Below are 17,620 nucleotides of genomic sequence, written 5' to 3'. Positions count from 1 at the left end.
AACTGCTCAAGGTTGTCAAGTCAAGGATGTGTTCACAGAACTGAAGCTCAACAACGCACAATCTGCATTGACAGAAGAGGAAGAAAGGAGCCCTGATCTTTTTACCTATGAAACTACTCTGCAATCATTATGCTTGATGGAATACATTGTACTTAACATGCAAGTGCTGTATTGTACTCTTTTGCTGGAGGAAAATAACTTCTCAGTCTGAGAAACTTGCCATATGAATAGCTGCTATGTAAGCAGCAGAATCTCTCCTCCTTTTCTACTTTGTCCTTTTGCTGAAGTGGTGACTTCTAACAGAAGCAGACAACTCAAATCTCTTGATCTGTGATTATTCCAACCTTGATATATCCACATATACCAAGGATAGGAGACAATCATGGGGAAAGCTCACAAAATTAGTCCATCTTTTAGGAAAACTTAAAAGAAATAGTGTGTGAAAGCCTGTCTGCTATTTCTGATTTAAGAGTATTTGGAAACTTTCAGAAGTTCGCTGCCACACTAGGCTACATTACACTGTTGGCTTCCAACATCCTTAAGAGCAGATCTCATGGTCCAGTTATTTGGCCTGAGTTGGTCTGGCAATAAGTGGTAATAACCGCTAACTGATACAGCCCACCCCGAGCACTGTACCTCTGCTGTTCTGACATCTGACTTTGCATTGCACTACTCAGTCTCTCACCAAGTTTGCAAAGCACAGTGCCTGGCCCTTAGGGGAAACTCATATAACCTTCTCACTGAAACTTTTTTAGTGCCACAGACCTTTAACTACACTGTAACAGACTGGATTTTGTTAGCACGATTCTCCAGGTTTCTAATCTAGTGACTGTTTGGCATGAGAACAGATTTTCATTCTCTGCAGAGTCTCTTCCTAGTGCTCTAGAAACAGGCTGGTCACACACAGAGCCAGAAACAAGAAACATCCTTCCACTCCCTCTGCTGTGTTCGCTACACAGCTTATGGGGTAGAGGTCTGCACCTATCATTACTGAAAGAATGGCAAAAGACTTACTGAATGCAGTACGTATCTTAGTATGATTAACGCTCTGGCCTTACAAGCATGGAGAAAGGAATAAAATACAGAGCAGCTCACCCTATCTGCCACAGCCCACCCACACGCAAACCAAGCTTTTCCACAGGCAAAGGAGGAGCTGCTTACAAGCATGTAGAGCAACTGAAAGAAGTTGTGTTGTTTCTGTTAATTAAATTTGTTTCTGAAGTAATGGAACACTAAAGTCTAAAAATATTTCTCATTTTATGTAGGTACTCAACAAAAAAAACACAATAGTATTTTTCAGTGAAAGAGATAGCAGATTAAGAAAAAGAACATAAGATAAGAAATGAAAGAAGTTAATAACAAAATTCCAGTGTTGACCTTTTGCAGACAAAGATAAGCACTTAAGTTTTCCGCGACATATTTTCTGTGGGCCGTTTTAAAAAACACTAGATGCAAACTCTTGTGTTTATACCAGTGTTTGGAAGAAGCACTAGGTATTGTTTTACAACAAATCATGATCAGAAAAATAACTGAATCTGAGATGCTTGTGAACATTGCTATTTGAGATATAAAGAGACACTGAAATTCTCCCCAGACTTCATCAGCTTTATAGCAAAGTGATGAACTTGCTATAGAGAAAAGGGAGGTTTTTCATTTCTAGGAAAAAAAGCATCTTTAATATATAGCAATGTTTCTCAAAAAAGCCAGATTTTTTCAAGGTAAAATCCACATGCTTCCATGGGAATTCTTCAGTGCTTCTGTAATTGTGTGTGTCTGTTCATAATTACGTTCACTCTTCTGCTTTTTTTGAGTGACTAATCACTGATCTATACTTATTAACACTAATTTGCATTCATTTGGTTTTGAGGGTATCTTTTTCCTACTTCCACAACCACCCTTTTGAATTCTACTGTGCAACATTTTCCACTTTAGCAGGAGCATCATTAAGGCCCAAAATGAAACATCAGAGTATTAGATGACATGGATTCCCCTATCTTTCATTCCTGTTCTAACAATCTTGTTTCTTGTACTATTTAATTGCTTCTCTGTGGTGTTCTGTACCAACCAAGTTTCCTATAGAACCAATCTCAAAGTACACGAGGGCTGATGCCTGAACCAAGATCCTGTGGCACCACTGAATCACACACTACAGAAATTCATACAAGCTGAGTTAGCTCTGTTTTGGATCGGGGGAGGGAATTGCAAACAAGCGATGATCTCATCCTTGCTAGAAGCCTAAATCTAGACTGCTGCATTTACGAGGGCTAATTCCATTTAGTGATCCATTTAGAAGAAAAAAGATGAAGGATCATATGGGGATGATCATTAGCACTCCTCAAAGTAAAAAATGTCTGTATGAAAGGTGTTTGTGGAGGTGTTACTGTCTGTAGCTAAACAAATGCAGCTAGCTAGGGCTCCATATAATGTGAAGTTCAGGCATGGCAAAATGCTGTAATAGACTGAGCAACTGAATTTCAAGCCAGTCTAGGATCTGGGGTAAAATGAGATATGGTGTGATGCCTTTAAGGGAACCCAGGCTCAACCAAAGGCAGACCATGGAATAAAGAAAATAATTTCCTAAAAACCATGAGTTTGTCTTACAGGAAAGATACATTTTGTTGCTTTTGCAAGCTGTTTGCCATTCCAGTGGGTTTTCTCTTGATAATATCTTTTCAAGAAATCTGCTGTTACATAGTAAAAACACCCATTTAAAAAAAAAATGAAAAAAGGAGGGGTGGGGTGCAGGTGTGTGTGGCAGGGAGGGAAGAAAGCTCCTGGGGCATTTAACAGAGCCAAGAAATTTTCTCCCATTGAAGTACATTGCAGAGAGTTACAACAAGCACTCAAAATCCAGAAAGTTTAAAGCCTAAGAAGGTGACATGAGTTTGAGAGGGTACAAGGTAATACATCCCTAAACAAAATCTGCTTTTCAGCCTAAACATTTAAACTTTAACTACTCAATTTGCCTCTGATTTGCAAGGAGAAGAGAAATCTAATTTCTATCATGTTGGCTACCCAGGCTTCTCTTAACAGATAGACCTGCACACAGCAGAACTAATTGGAAAGCTTAGTGGGGTTGCATTTGCTTTGTTGTCAGTTATCAGTTCACAGGTAAAGTACTACCGACACTAAGACTTGCTCTTTGATACTCCAAGCTACATCCTGCTTCCATGGCTCTTGGTGCAATGACCTGCACCACCCCACTGCAGCATAAGGGCTAACAGCAACCCAGAGACCATGTCAAAACCTAGGTTTTTTTTCAGACAGAAGGTACTGAATAACACAAGTCCCTAAATAGATCACAAAACCAAATTTCTTCTTCCATCATTGAGCTGCCAGATGTTCGTTCCACATGCACATCAACCACTTCAAGTCCTTGCTCTAACCAAACCTCTTCTGTATGAGCCTTGTTTAGTCTTGTTCTTGTCTTCCAGGTTGCTTGATCAACGCCTTTTATGATAATCTACCTTTTTCCCATAGCTTGTCTTAACTTTTTACCAGCTTTCAAAAATGACCATCAAAATGCCACCTGATTGCCAGCATAAAGACTCAATCAGACCAAGGTGGACAGCTGTAGCTGTGGGCTGGGTCATCCATTTGCATGTATTTCTCAGCAAATTTGAGCAATTTCTTCAGGACTTTTCTCTGTTCCTTTGAGTAAGCTATTTACTTATTGTCACAGTAGCAGCCTGCAACAGCAGGTTTTCTCCCTCAGGCTGCCAAAAGAGAACATAAAGGAATCACTTGTGACATGATAGAAGGAGCAAGATATTATTTTCCATTTCAAATCTTAGGAACTGCTACTGACCATGCTCTGAATGAAGCATAGACTTCTCTTCCTAACTTCAAAAAGCAATTCTTAACTACATATCAACCTTGGAATGTCTTCTTCCTCCATCAGTCTGATGTTAGGAAAAAAATAGAAGTGAGTGACAGTTGTATAAAGCCTTATACAACCTCCTTCCCCTCCAACCACAAAACTTGCTTTTTGTTTTGTTGTTCCAAAGCATCTAAATTACTTTTTTGCTATTTCTAATGAATTGATGTAGGGCATTGAAAGTTCAGCCTTTTCTTGAAATTAAGATTTAAAAAAAACTAGAAGGGTTCAAGTGACAGAATAGACCAAGCTTTTACTGCAGAGTTCTTTAAGCAAAAAAATATAGTTCCCAATTTGATAGAGCTCTTCAGCTTTGAGCATGAGTACACTCATGACTGGCACATATAAAAGTGATAAATATTGTCATTGAGGTATCTACTCATGGGTTTAAGGTCTACAGCATACTGGCATCTTTTCCTTACTAATGGGAGGAAAACATTATGAGTTACACAGTTATTCTTAGGTACTTCATGGTGATTTGAAGATGTGTCATAGGAATTGTTACTGTGTCTTACTACTTACAAATTATCACAGGAAATGAAGACTGTAGGTTACTTGGAAAAAGATGTGAAAAAATTCCAAATTGTGTCCTCAATAAGTGCCATCAAAGCTAGCTTTTGGCCTTCTGTCTTGTGAAGCTGGATGCTAATCACACAAGCAGATGTAAGTCTTTAGTAACTTCTTTGAAATCTACAAAACCTATTTATTCTGGTATGATTTAGAAGAGACTGGTTCTTGAAGTATGCATTTTTCTTTCTTTCACCTGAGGAAGTTTTTCACCTACATGTAGAAAGGTGCTACTTTATTCTGGAAAGAAAAATCTATTTTTTATTTGAAGATATCTTTGGCAGAAGAGAAACTCAGTTGTAGAGTTGCTCTTAGGATCCTGTGGGAAATAAAGGAACAGAGTATGCTGAAGGGGGGGGATAAAATGTCTTCAAATATGTGTCACTATATTATTCTGATCTATAGCAGCCTTTCACCGCGCAATGCAATACAAGCTATTTTAGGTGGGATAGCACCCCCACGAGGCGCAGGTTGGAACTGACAGGTATCAAAACTGCGGGGGGGGGCAAAGCATCAAGCGCATAGAAGGGAAGTGCTGCTCGCTTCTGGCACGTGTTTAGATAAAAATCAATTTGCTGTGAATAATAGTGGCTTTGGAAGCAGAGTGAAAAGTGTGCAATAAAAGACAAAACAGTGCAGTCATTTTGGTGCTCTCTTCACACATCTATAGGCATAGCAGTGTTAGAAGATGACAATTCATGTAAATAACTGTTGTAATGAATATAAGGATTAATGCTATTAAACTAAGTCTTCCTGAATTCTAGGGGTGTCTGAATACCAAAGCCTGATGGTATTAGGAATAAGTTATTTTCAATGACCACTTAACCCTTCAGTGAATAACCAGTAAGAAGCAATGTGCAGTGCTTAAAATTAATAGAATAGCTTTCACTCTCTCTCCCTCAAGAGAACTAAAACCCAGCATGAAATTCATGATGATATGCAATTTGTGTGCATAAAACCATGGACATAAAGCCTGGGTAAATGGCCTTAGCTCAGATCACCCTGAAGTCCACAGTGCCCCTACCACCTTGGTGAAGAGCTGCGTGTTTGTTACTTACTGATTGCCACAGTGTGTAAGACCTATGTACCTTCATATTTCTGAATATATTGCTACTTTTTGCCTTCTAGGACATGCTCGACATTTAATGCAGTAGAAGATATCTTGGCTTTGTAGATAAGCAAGCCATTTAGTGCCTGAAATGTCTCTGCATTATCAGTCAATAGGAACTCTTTAGTCAGCTTTTTCCTTTCTCTGTGTACAGAGAAAATTTCAAAGCATGTCACTCGGCCCAAAAAACAAGCTGATGCTCTTACTAGTTATTTTTAAGTTTGGGTCTTCACGAACAGAATATCTAACAGACTTAATTTGTTATGCCACTCATCAGCTTTAAACCTATAGCACCATTTAGCAGCAAGATTCATTTTGCTGTCACTCTCCCTACGTGCCATGTTGTACTACCCTGCTACCTGCAACCTGCAGTACTTGATAGCCTGTATCTTTTAACTAGAAGCAGCTTCAGTTATAGTTTAAGAAAACTCAATTTATTTTGGCATAGTTTTAGAATGCTTACAGTGCATGCATTTTGTTACCTACCACATATGAGCTGAGAAGTCCTTAGTTTTTATATCACTTTGATTCCACACAAACATGAAGTCCTAAATCCATAATATGGGGAGTGGGGGAGGTTTTACAGCTATGTGGTGAGACAGTAACAGTAGACAAGTTCTAGTCCTCACTTTCTAGTATATTTCTTGGGCTACCCGTGAGAAATTCTCTATTATGTTCAATAAGATGCTCTTTCAATCTTGGACTGCTCAAATTAACTTGCCTGTAGTCTTTGAGACACTGTCAATAATTATCTGACATTGGCACTTGAGGTATTGAGAGCATCTTAAAACTTAGACTCCATGGGCCTCAAACTTTGCTTCAGTATTGTTTACAAACTTCAAGACATAGGCATTATCCTACCAATGTCCCTGTCTACCTACATCCCTCTGTTCAGAAAACAATGTATACTGGCTTAGTGAATGCTGATAACTATAGAAAGTACTAAGGTGGCTTGTAGGTTTTGTTGTTTTTCATTTGTTTTTTCTGACTAAATATCCTGCTTCTACTCAATTACTTTCACAAGTACCATATTCAGCCTCAAGGTCTCTTCACAGATATCTCTGTGAAAGACTATGTTCTACAACTGTGAGAAGTGATAAATGGGTTTTCTATTATCTGACTCCTTTAGCAGCTCCTTCCCCCCCCTTTATTTAATTTAACACTCAGACTCAGTATGTCTTCCTTTCAATTTATGGCATCAATTTAACAAATACCAAAATTGTGTAGCTTACACTGCTTATGCCCTTTCTCTAAACCATTTTGGCTACTCATTGTCAATGGTTTGGAGCTGCAACAAACTTACTACTCTAACTGTACACACCAACTAAATGAGCTGAGTCTCACTCCACTATGCAATGCAGAAATGCAGCAAGCAGGAAGAGTAAACTGCAGTGAAAGTCACTTGAGAAGCTGGTTGCTAGACAACTGAAAGAACAAGAGAAAATAAAGGCAAAAAATTTGCAGGTAAAGTTCAAAGAAGTCTGAAATAGGTTCCTTTAATAGAAAAGTAAATATGGAATGGTAGACTAAAGAAAGCAGCAGAAATCAAGACCCTGACAAAGAGATCAAGGGAAATCAGCATTTTAAACTTGACATATTTGAACATTTCTAGACTCAGCCTGGTGCCAGTTATTTCTGTTTGATTCTTCTGATTTCCCTTGGCTTTTACATTCTTCCTACCAAGCAGGGCTTGTTTTATCACATGGGGTATCTGTCTTTAAGCTGCTACTACAACCATACACAAAAGAAAACCAAGATGGTATCCTACATACTTCACAGGAACAACAGCAGACTCAAGCCTTCCAGTAGGATGCCCTGGTGTTGGCTGAGAATTTTCTTCTTGGTAGCTGGTGCATTGCTGTTTTGGATTTGGTATGAGAATAATGTTGATAACACTGATGTTTTTAGTTGCTAAGTAACATTTATACTAAGTCAAGGTGTTGCAGCACTCTCCAAACTATCAAGCTGCAACAAGGTCTTTTACCATCACATACCAGTGTACTCTTCATGGCAGTCCCTCTGCTGCCTTCTCCCAGTCTCACCTCATCCAGGGCCTGTGTTCTCTCCCTTCTCTCTGCTCTCTTCATTGGCTCTGCACCACTTAACCAGCCACAGCTGCACCTTATCTACATCAACCAACCCACAGCTGTACATTATCAATGTTAATTAACCCAGCTTCTTTCTTCTACACTAATGAATTTTCAGTTTCTCAGGCCCTGCCAGCAAGAGGGCTGGAGGGGCACAGGAAATTGGGAGGGGACACAGCCAGGACAGCTGTCCTGGACTAGCCAAAGGGATATTCCATACCATAGAGCATCATGCTGAGTTTATAAACTGGGGAAAGAATGAGGAAGGGGGGGGGTGTTTGCTGTTATGATGTTTCTTTCCCCAAGTCACCATTACACATGCTGGAGCCCTGCTTTCCTGGGGATGGTTGAACACCTGCCTGCCCACAGGAAGTGCTGAACAAGTGCCCTCTTTTGCTTTGCTCAGGTGCACAGTTTTTGCTTTACCTAGTAAAGTTTCTCTCAACACATGAGTTTTCTCACTTGTACCCTTCCAATTTGCTCCCCCACCCACCCCACGCCAGACAAGCAAGCAGACAACTATGTGGGGCTTAGTTGCTGGCCAGGGTTGAACTGCAACAGGATAAATAGATCAACCAGTACTGCCCTTAAAACAAAACAATCAAGAATGGATGCAGTCTGCAAAGTGAAATCCAAAACTTCATGGCACTCAAAAGTACCTACGCTGCCAACAGGATAAAGAGGAAGGACTCCTGATTATTTTTTCATGGCAAAATCTAAACACAGAGTTTTAAGAAGTTGGGCTTTTCCAGTGTATGTTAAACTCCAGAAATACAGGCTGACTGCAACAATGCTGTTAATATAACCATTCTTATTTTACCACTGGAAACAAGATGTTAGTTTCTAATCTCCAACATATTGAATAATATTTTCAATAAGGCAATTCCAAACACATTTCCTCTTGTAGCTATTTTACTACACTTCCTACAGATAATAGTAATAAAATTATCTCACTTAGTGTTATTACTATAGCCTCTGCTTCAGGAGACAAACTCTAATAAAAAGAAAAATTCTGTTTTACATTTTAGTCCTAACAGGAATGACACCTTCCTGTGTTAGCCTCTATTATCAGGGCTCACAGTGGAAAGTGACCAAAAATCCATAAACTAATCCAACTTCTAAAAAATCCCCAAGCCTCCAAGCATCAGTCACCCCTAGTCTTTCGAAGGGGACAAAATACCTTCAGCATTACTTCTGAAGAAGTTATAATTATTCTGTTTCATGTGAGTGAAAGATTAGAAGGCTCACGTTGTATTTTAAGGAAAAAAGGAAAAATAAATTGAATAATCACTTGCTAATTAAAAGCTTTCACACCAAGATAAGAAAACCCATGTTTATGCACTATGGTGCACCTGAAACTATGGTGTGATAAGGGGAAAACAGAACTAAAGCAAGCTGTTCTGTTTTACAGTACTGACCAAGAAAAAATTTAATCCTGTTTTCTAGCTGAAAGAGCTTTTATTTTTAGCTTTGCACAAGAAGAGCTGGTCAAGCAAGCAGCTCCAAGAGAAGATAAACTGTAACAAAACATTAATTTCCCAGAAAACCATTTGATAGTCTTCTGTATAATAACTTGAAAGTTTAAAATGAATACCTATTATTCTTTCATTAAGACTGTCATCTGATAAGCACTCATTTTTCAAGAGACCAAGAATACTGGTTAGGAACCAAGGCTTCATGTTTTGACAGACACACTGCTATATTTACTCAGCTTGAACAAAATCTTAATGGTGATTAATTTGACATAGATCAAGTAGAGTAAAGTTTTCAGGGAGCTCAGATAATGAGATAATGTATATCTCACTACACTAGCTATTGAAGAATATCACACCGATTTTCTCCCATCTGTATAGACTCAGAGCCTAAAAAAAATCCCAGAAAAAACCAGCAGGCTGAGTTCTCTTCTTCTGTGTGGTAAAGTTTGAATATTTTTCCACCTGTTTTCTCAGTCTTCCTTGTTTCTATCAAAGTTGTTGGGATATTTGCACTCATGTCTGTGGAAACCAAATAAGGTCTTTATTTGAGAGCCCCAAATGCCTTGTACAACGTGTGCTTCAGGCTCTAACAGAGCTGGGAAATGTCTCTTACTGCTGACAGACCAAGAAGGATGCTACTCCCCTCTCCATTTACTTAATTCAGACTTGAAAGAGATACTTCAGTTGGTATTCCTTATTTGTCTTCCCAATGCCCTAAATAATTTTTGTTTGAACACAGATACTCACTTTTCTCCTCAGAGAATTCTTGCTCTGTTCTGATGTACAGTTTTGTTATCCACAGGGGCACATACAGCCTCCCAACCACCTTTTTCTCATTAAATAGTATCTATGAATGACTTATCTTAATCACTCTTTTTCATGGGAAGCAATCAAAGCTAAAATCAAATCGAGTGAACACATCAGCAACAGCTAATTATTATATACCCAAGCATTACTGACATTTGATAGACTTGTTTCATGCACAGAACATTGTCAGGTCTACCCTGCTCCTATTCAGTAACCAGCAAAACTGTTCTTGACTTTAACAAGAATCATTCTTACTTGATATTCTGTCAGAGCACAAGCACACCAGCAAGCACAACAAAGGCTTTACCATTAGTCAGATGCAACTGTCCATGCTGTTGCTCCATCCTCCAGAGCACACTCCTCCTTGTCTCTGTTACCTGAAGGTTCTTCCTTCTCAGGGCTCTTCCTCTATCCAGGACTTCCCCTCCCTGGCTCCTCAGGGCTATTTAACCACTTAGCAGGAACGAGCTACAGCTGCACATCCTCCATGTCAATCAACCCACTGCCGCTGAGACAAGGCCACAGCTGCATGTTATCAATGTCAACCAACCCACTGCCTTAATTCCTCTACAATATTCATCTTACTGGCATGCTTAATTAAGATTGCTGGTCTGTTATGATAGACCTCAGAGATAAAGGAGAAAGATGCTGTGCCATGTAGCCTGCCCACACGCTTCCCGTCCTCCATCAGGATCACACCTGGGGGGTTTTCTTCCTGTCCTCCCCCATGCTCTTGCAGAATAGAGGACAGCGAGAAGATGGAAACAGGCTTTATGCCATTGCTCTTTTTAGTGTGTATCTTGGCTTTTTCAGTTTATACAGCCTCACCATCAACACACTGTTGGCTCATAAAGCTGCTTGTCTGCCAGTAATTCATTCTCTTCATATCCAGGATCACGTTTTCCTCTGCTTCAGTGACATCACCTCCTTGCCCTTTCATCCTCCTCTCAATTGCACCATCCAGAGCAGGAGTTCTTAATTTTTATTCCTGTCTTTTCTACAAAACTCTTATTATCTTTTAGACAATAGAGTCATCTACCATAACATTTCAGCCCAGAGGTTGAGATTTATTTACTCTTTGTCCAAACAATAACAAACAGTTGAGAAATTACCTAATGAGCAATATTGTTTCATGTCCTTTCCTCAAATAACCACAGTCCTGTTGTTCTTCCTCAGGCTGTTGTATAAAGTATAACGGGTTTCTAGTAGGCTTAAAGCTTTGACTAGAATTATTTTCTCCTCTTTCATGAGCAACACAACTAAAGCCATTGATAGCTTTTACAGTTTACTATAGAAACATTTCCATTCATATTAATTGGCACAACAATTTGCGTTCAAACCATTTGGAAGCTGTTTTACGTGAAACTGCCACACTGCTTCATTAAGACAAATTCCTTCAGGGTTTAAGATGCCTATCATCATAATGTCATATAAGAACAATTGGTCTCTTGTGATTCTGACTGATAATGCTTGTCTCTTCCTGGGAAACGTTAGACAGTCATTTCACAGGCATTTTGCTTCTATTCAGAGGTGCTTTTTCTCAGCTGTTGGTTAATTGTGTCTTCTGTTATTTTATTCCTCCATGTTTATCAGCTATGTATTGGCAATACCTGACATCCCTATCAAACCTGTGTGGCAGGACCTGTGTCCACATCACAAACTTTCTGTAGTATAGTTTGCAACTCAAGAGACCTGCTGCAATGAGCTCTGTAGCAGGTAAGCTTTAACAAGGCACTGAAAGAGTCAATAACAGAGAAAAATGCTGCCTTCTAAGCTTTATTTTTAACCACAGATGTGGTATTTTAATATTTAATGAAAACTGGCCACATGGACATCACTTCTTGTTCCATCAAATAGCACGAATATAGGAACATGCTTGAAATGCAGAATTACTGCACCGCTGCAGAATCACAGAATAATTTAGGTTGGAAGGCATGTCTGAAGGTCATGCAGTGCAACTCTGTTCATAGCTGGGCAACTTGGATCCTAAAGAGTGACGTGGTAGATGACAGGAGGAATCTTGACCTCACTGAAACCTGTAGCAAAGCTCCTGGGTACTTCTGTTCAGCAGTGCGCTTCACCAAAACAGATCTTATCACAGGACATCAGTATTTGTGGGGTGGTTTAGTTTGTGATCCAAATGAGAAAGTAACTAAGTGATGACCTTTTGCATGTCACCAACCCAAGCTGTCATTTTGCCTTCAGACCAGGTGATGGCAAGCAGCCTACGCTCTCAGACAACCAACAGAAGAACAGCCGCCTTCAACTGGTGCAGAGGCACATCTCTGCAAGAGCAACCACGTCTTTCACTCACTGAAATCTGCAACTTTCCCTCCACAGCTGAAATGTTTCTTCCACCAACTCTGAGATTCAGCAATGTCCATTGTTACAAGAGATTCAGAGAGCACTCATAAATGTACACTTATTTTTTCCATCTCTTCTGAAGTTACGTGTACAAAAGGAAAAATGATACATTCAGTGAATCACTTCTCTTTAAAATGCAAATCAATAATCATGTCTGACCAAAACACTGGAGTTCTGCCAGATCTTTTATAAAGGTGTAAATTACTAATCCAACCTAGTAAAGGACTAGATGCTTTGACCATAATGTTAACTAAAGCAGGTGTATAAAGTGGAGAGACAAATTAATTTTGCTAAAACATATGGTAATCACAAGCTAAAAGACCACAAACCCATCTATTTAGTCTCATTATTATTTTTTTTTTCTTTTAGGGCGAGGGGTGGGTCAGGAGCAGACACCGTGTTGTGTCCATGGCATTGAATTACTGTCACATGAATTGTGATACAAGATCCTTTCAAACTGTATTTTCAAAACCAGAACATACACTTGTAGGCTTTGGCCTATAGTAGAATATGTAAAAAAAGGAATGAATTAGAAGTGAAGTTAATTTATATTTTCTTATTGGTGAATATATCAAATAAATTTGGGTCTGAAGTCCCTTCAGGTACAATAGCATCATTTATAAAGGAAATAATTTTAATTACATTAAATTAGGTCCAGTTGTGCTTCTGCTTGCTGTCTGGCATTTTCCATAGTGGCAGAGAAAAGACCAGTCAATGGATTCAAATCCTTTCTCGATACGTGCATATACAAGAACCTGGCTTCCTACTAACGTGATGATACACCTGCATGAGATTTCTGTTCATCTTTCAGGTGCTTTGAATTGAGGAAGTAAGTACTGATAAATACTGGATAATCTATCAAGGTTTAGCTTTGCGAATAAAAGAAGACTGATTATTGTAGTAAGGATTTATCTAAACTCAATCTTATTCAAGTCTAAGCTTAAAGATATGTCATCAATGTTTTCATACCTGGATTAAGAGATTTGAGGAGAATGTTCTTTATGACACTTCAGTAAAACTAGTTTGTACCAGTTTTAAGAACACCTCAGTGCTGCTTGTGTTTGACACAGGCTTAGAGCCTTTGAGCGTTGCATGAGCTGAAGTGATTGCATAACTTGATACAGAATGGTACAGAATTAATAATTAATTGCCATTTAGCTTGATTATCACTGTAAGTAGAATATTGCCTTCTTTTACAGTATTAAAATGTGTCTTACTATCTGTAGAACTATATTTGGTTGAATCATTGTAAACAACTCGCACTTCTTGTTTTTACAAAAAACTAACGGGGAAATGTCCTGGGTTTATCCATCTATAATGCCAGGGCCTTGGCTTTATACCATGTATTTCTGTAACTGAGATTCGCCTCTCCTACAGTCAAAATTAGACCATTCTAATGGGTTACTGAAGCTAATTTTTACCCAAATATTTATTCACCCAAGTGTCCTGATTTAAAATTTCCTGAACACTAAGCAGACTATCTTTCTAAATTTATGACCTTAATTTTTATGCTTTGTTTTTTTTAAGAGAGACTTCTTTAAATTGCCGTTACAATGTAGTTTAAAAGGTTTGAATGTTTACACTCCTTGCTTGATACTCCTATTTTTTGAGATTAAATTAGAGGGGATGTTCTTTTAGCAGCCTTCTTTTTAATGGCACAATGGTTTTGCTGAAAATCACATTTGATTAGGTTCACCAATACATTATTAAGTGGAGCTTTTTAAAGAATAAAGAGTACAGCATCGAAATCCTTCCTGTAGAATGAGAACATTTAGTGGACTTTTCATTATAAACCAAGAGAGCACAACCTCACTCTCCACATTCAGTACATGTGATTTTCTTTGAAAGTCTGGGAAAATGAAATCTAAGCTGAAAGGGACAGGACCATTAAAGTAGAATAAGTATAGTATAGTTAAAGAGTTCATAAGGGAACTTCACAACTCAAGACATGTACTGCATAAGTGTTTCATATGAAAGTAATGGAAGAAAAATCTAGATCATGGTATACAATCCAGTTCTCAAAATTAAAATACACTTAGCAATAATAAAAGCTAATCCTTTATAAGTGTTTAAATTTACTACTAACAAAAATAATAACAAAAGGCATTATATGTTCTTAGTGTTCAATTTGATTCCTGGGTTTATGTGAATATATTAGTCCTAACATAGTCTGTAAGCAGATTTTAAGGAGCTAATATCATGTCTTCTTTCAAAGTTACAGTGAAATGTATAAGCTATCTTAAAGTATATTTAAATATATGGCACACATCCCTATTCTGAGGAAAACCGTGTTATCTCATTGTCCACACTACAAGACAAATTGTCTTTGGGGGTCCTCTTGTGGTAAGACTTAATTATTGCACTTAAAATATTTAGGGTCAGGCAATGTTTCAACTCGCCTGACTCCAAACATTATTTTCTGCAGTTTGTGAAGCTACAGGAAATGCAAGTGAATATTAAGTGATTTTTGAAACCCACAAGTTGGAAAAAAAAAAAAAAAGGTAAAAGTATAGCTATGCCAAATGTCCAGGATATAAACTTATCAAAAACTGTTTTTCAAGTTAGCAAAGGACAAAATGTTAGCTATTAAGACAAAAATGTAAGTAATGTTAGATGAAAAGAAAAACCCAGAAAGCAGGACTAAAAGACTGTTGTTACAGGCCAACTGCTTCCTTTGCTTTTTATTTTCTTCACACTATTGACCTGTTGCCACAGTATAACATTACAGCGTTGTTTTCTGTAACAGTTTTATTGAAAAAATCCTAATCTTTAAAGTTATATATGCTTTTAATAGGAAGTTAAATATGACCGTCTGTCAGGATTATGACATTTTATATAGTACTTCCATTGCAGTCCCCATCACAGTCGATACAAATAATGTTAAGGGCATATAAATGTACTAGCATATATAGCCTTTGAAATACAGGCCTATTGCTGCCCAACATCACTGGAAATTCTGCTGCAGATTGGGAAGAGTCGTGTGATCTTTCCAGAATAACCTCGGCAAAAACTGAAGTATGTTCAAAAGAGGCAGAAACCAAAATTTATAAATCGGTGTACTAGCTTCAGTATTGAAGCATCCTGCTTGTACATACAACAAAATTAATGTGCAGCTAAAATCACTACCTGATGGTTGCTCAATTGATTTAACAAGGGTGTTAGAAACACATGCTTGCATTCTCTGTTACAGAATTAGATGTGAAACATTCTAGAAATGTCTATATATTGTACAAATAACTTTAAATTCTAGATTGACTAGAAATGTAGACCCTGTAAACTCATGAGTTCCATCTTTGACATTGATGCTGATGAATACTGCCCTTCAACAAATATATAGGAGCTGGTTAAAAACTCAGTAAAGGCTCATAATGTGGAATTTCATCTAAGTGTAGATGTTTACAGTGTAGCTGCCTTCATCTGAGTTGTCATCTAAGGTTCTGCTTATGGCCACTGAAACGTAGGGCTGTACTTGCCTCGCTCTCAAGATGGTCAAGTGAATCACAGGCATTTTGACACCAGTAATTTTTGGATACGAGTCTTAACTCTGTGAACCAAAGCCATCCATGGTGAGTTAACTCCTAATGCACCAATTTTTTCTAAATGGCAACATTAATGCCTATACTCATGATCATCACAGAATATTAAGATTTATAGCTTCCAGAGATTTTATTTAATTATTTTTTTTAAAAAAAAATAATTATTTAAGTGCTATATGTTCATACTAAAACTCACATAACTGAAGGGAGGACTACTGTATGGATTACCATACAGTATTCATACATAGCCATCCTGCATGCATATAGTAGGGAAACATATATATGTTTATGGCTACGAATGCTGTCCAACCACATGAAAAGAACAGAACATTTCTCTTGCATTATTTTCTAACCAGTTGTACTCCAAGTTTTCTGTATTTTTTTTTCTCTTTCAATACATTCATTTTCAAGACCCACATAATCCAGGTAATCTTTTAAATTTCATCTCAAATGTGATTCAGTTAATGATTAATGAAAAAAAAAACCAAAACACCTGCTGAACAAACAGATGTGCAGTTTTACACATGAACACGAGTGTCATCTAATAATATAGACTGTTTACAATACCAATATATTTCTGCAGATGAAATAACAAGCAGGCTTATATACTAATAAATGCATTTGTAGGGTTACAAGAGAAATGGATAAAAACACATGAGTGGGAGATGAAACTGAATCATTAAGAAGCAAAGCATTACATGGTATGTTTTCAAATTCACTACTGATATTCAAAAACAAAAATTTGTTACTGAGAGTTGTAGACCAACAACAGGATACAGAGATGTTGTCCTGAAAGAACGTAGAAATTACTATTAATTTTAAATAAGACCCATAATTCCAACAAATAACATAACATGGAGCAAATAAGAAAAAGATTACCCACCAAGACAAATTTTTCACAGGTGAGTTGGATGACAATGACAGCATTTGGATGACCAAGCTGAGCTAGAGCTTCATAGTTAGTAGGTCGCATTTTTAAAATCTATAGTTTTAGAAGATTATATTTTTGTAAGTTAGGAAGTTTAACAACCTTCTGAAGTTTAGATTCCAGTGGGTACTACGTTGACTCTTCTCTGCGAAACTGGGAAGCTTCTGTACTGCAGGTGCAAATAGACTTAAATCCCTCAGGCTTCCTTCCATATTCAGGTCAGGAAGATACAGTATACTGTAGAAACTGAAAACCACTAGTGGAAACATGTATCTACAGTAAAGTAGAATCTGTGACAAAATGAGCCTTGGATGCCTATCTACTCCGAATTTACTACATAGAAAACTATATTAGGAGGAGGAGGAGGAGGTGGAGTAATGACTTATGCAAGAAAGAAAGAGTCAAGTTTAATCGAAGGTCAGCTTAAGTATTTATGATAGAAAATCAATAGAGATTAGTTGGCTCTTCTCACTAATATATTTTTACAAGATCAAAGAAAGATCACCCACCAGTTTATTAGATGTACCAAAGGATTTTTGGTGTTATTCATTTTACAATATTTAGTTTGGTCTTTTTGTAATGGTTATACTTTCATTGCCTCTTCATGTGAAAACTACCTTTTAGACTATTTTATTGGGACTTCCAGATAAAGTTCGTATTAACTATTTAAAGAACTGAACAACAGACATAGCATAATCTGATTTCTTCTGTTCACACAATAACACTTACAAATCTTCCCTCGTTTAGTTCAGCTTCTCTTCACAAGTTCTGGGAATACCTGCTGTTCTACACCCTGATTTGGATATATGTAATTTCTGGGTATCACTTTAGTCAAGGACGAACTAATAAAGTTGCAATACTTTGGTTATAT

The sequence above is a fragment of the Falco naumanni genome, chromosome 14 (assembly GCF_017639655.2).
Source record: "Falco naumanni isolate bFalNau1 chromosome 14, bFalNau1.pat, whole genome shotgun sequence".
In the NCBI taxonomy this organism is placed as follows: Eukaryota; Metazoa; Chordata; class Aves; order Falconiformes; family Falconidae; genus Falco; species Falco naumanni.
The sequence above is the reverse complement of the archived record's forward strand: the minus strand, read 5'-3'. Positions refer to the sequence as shown.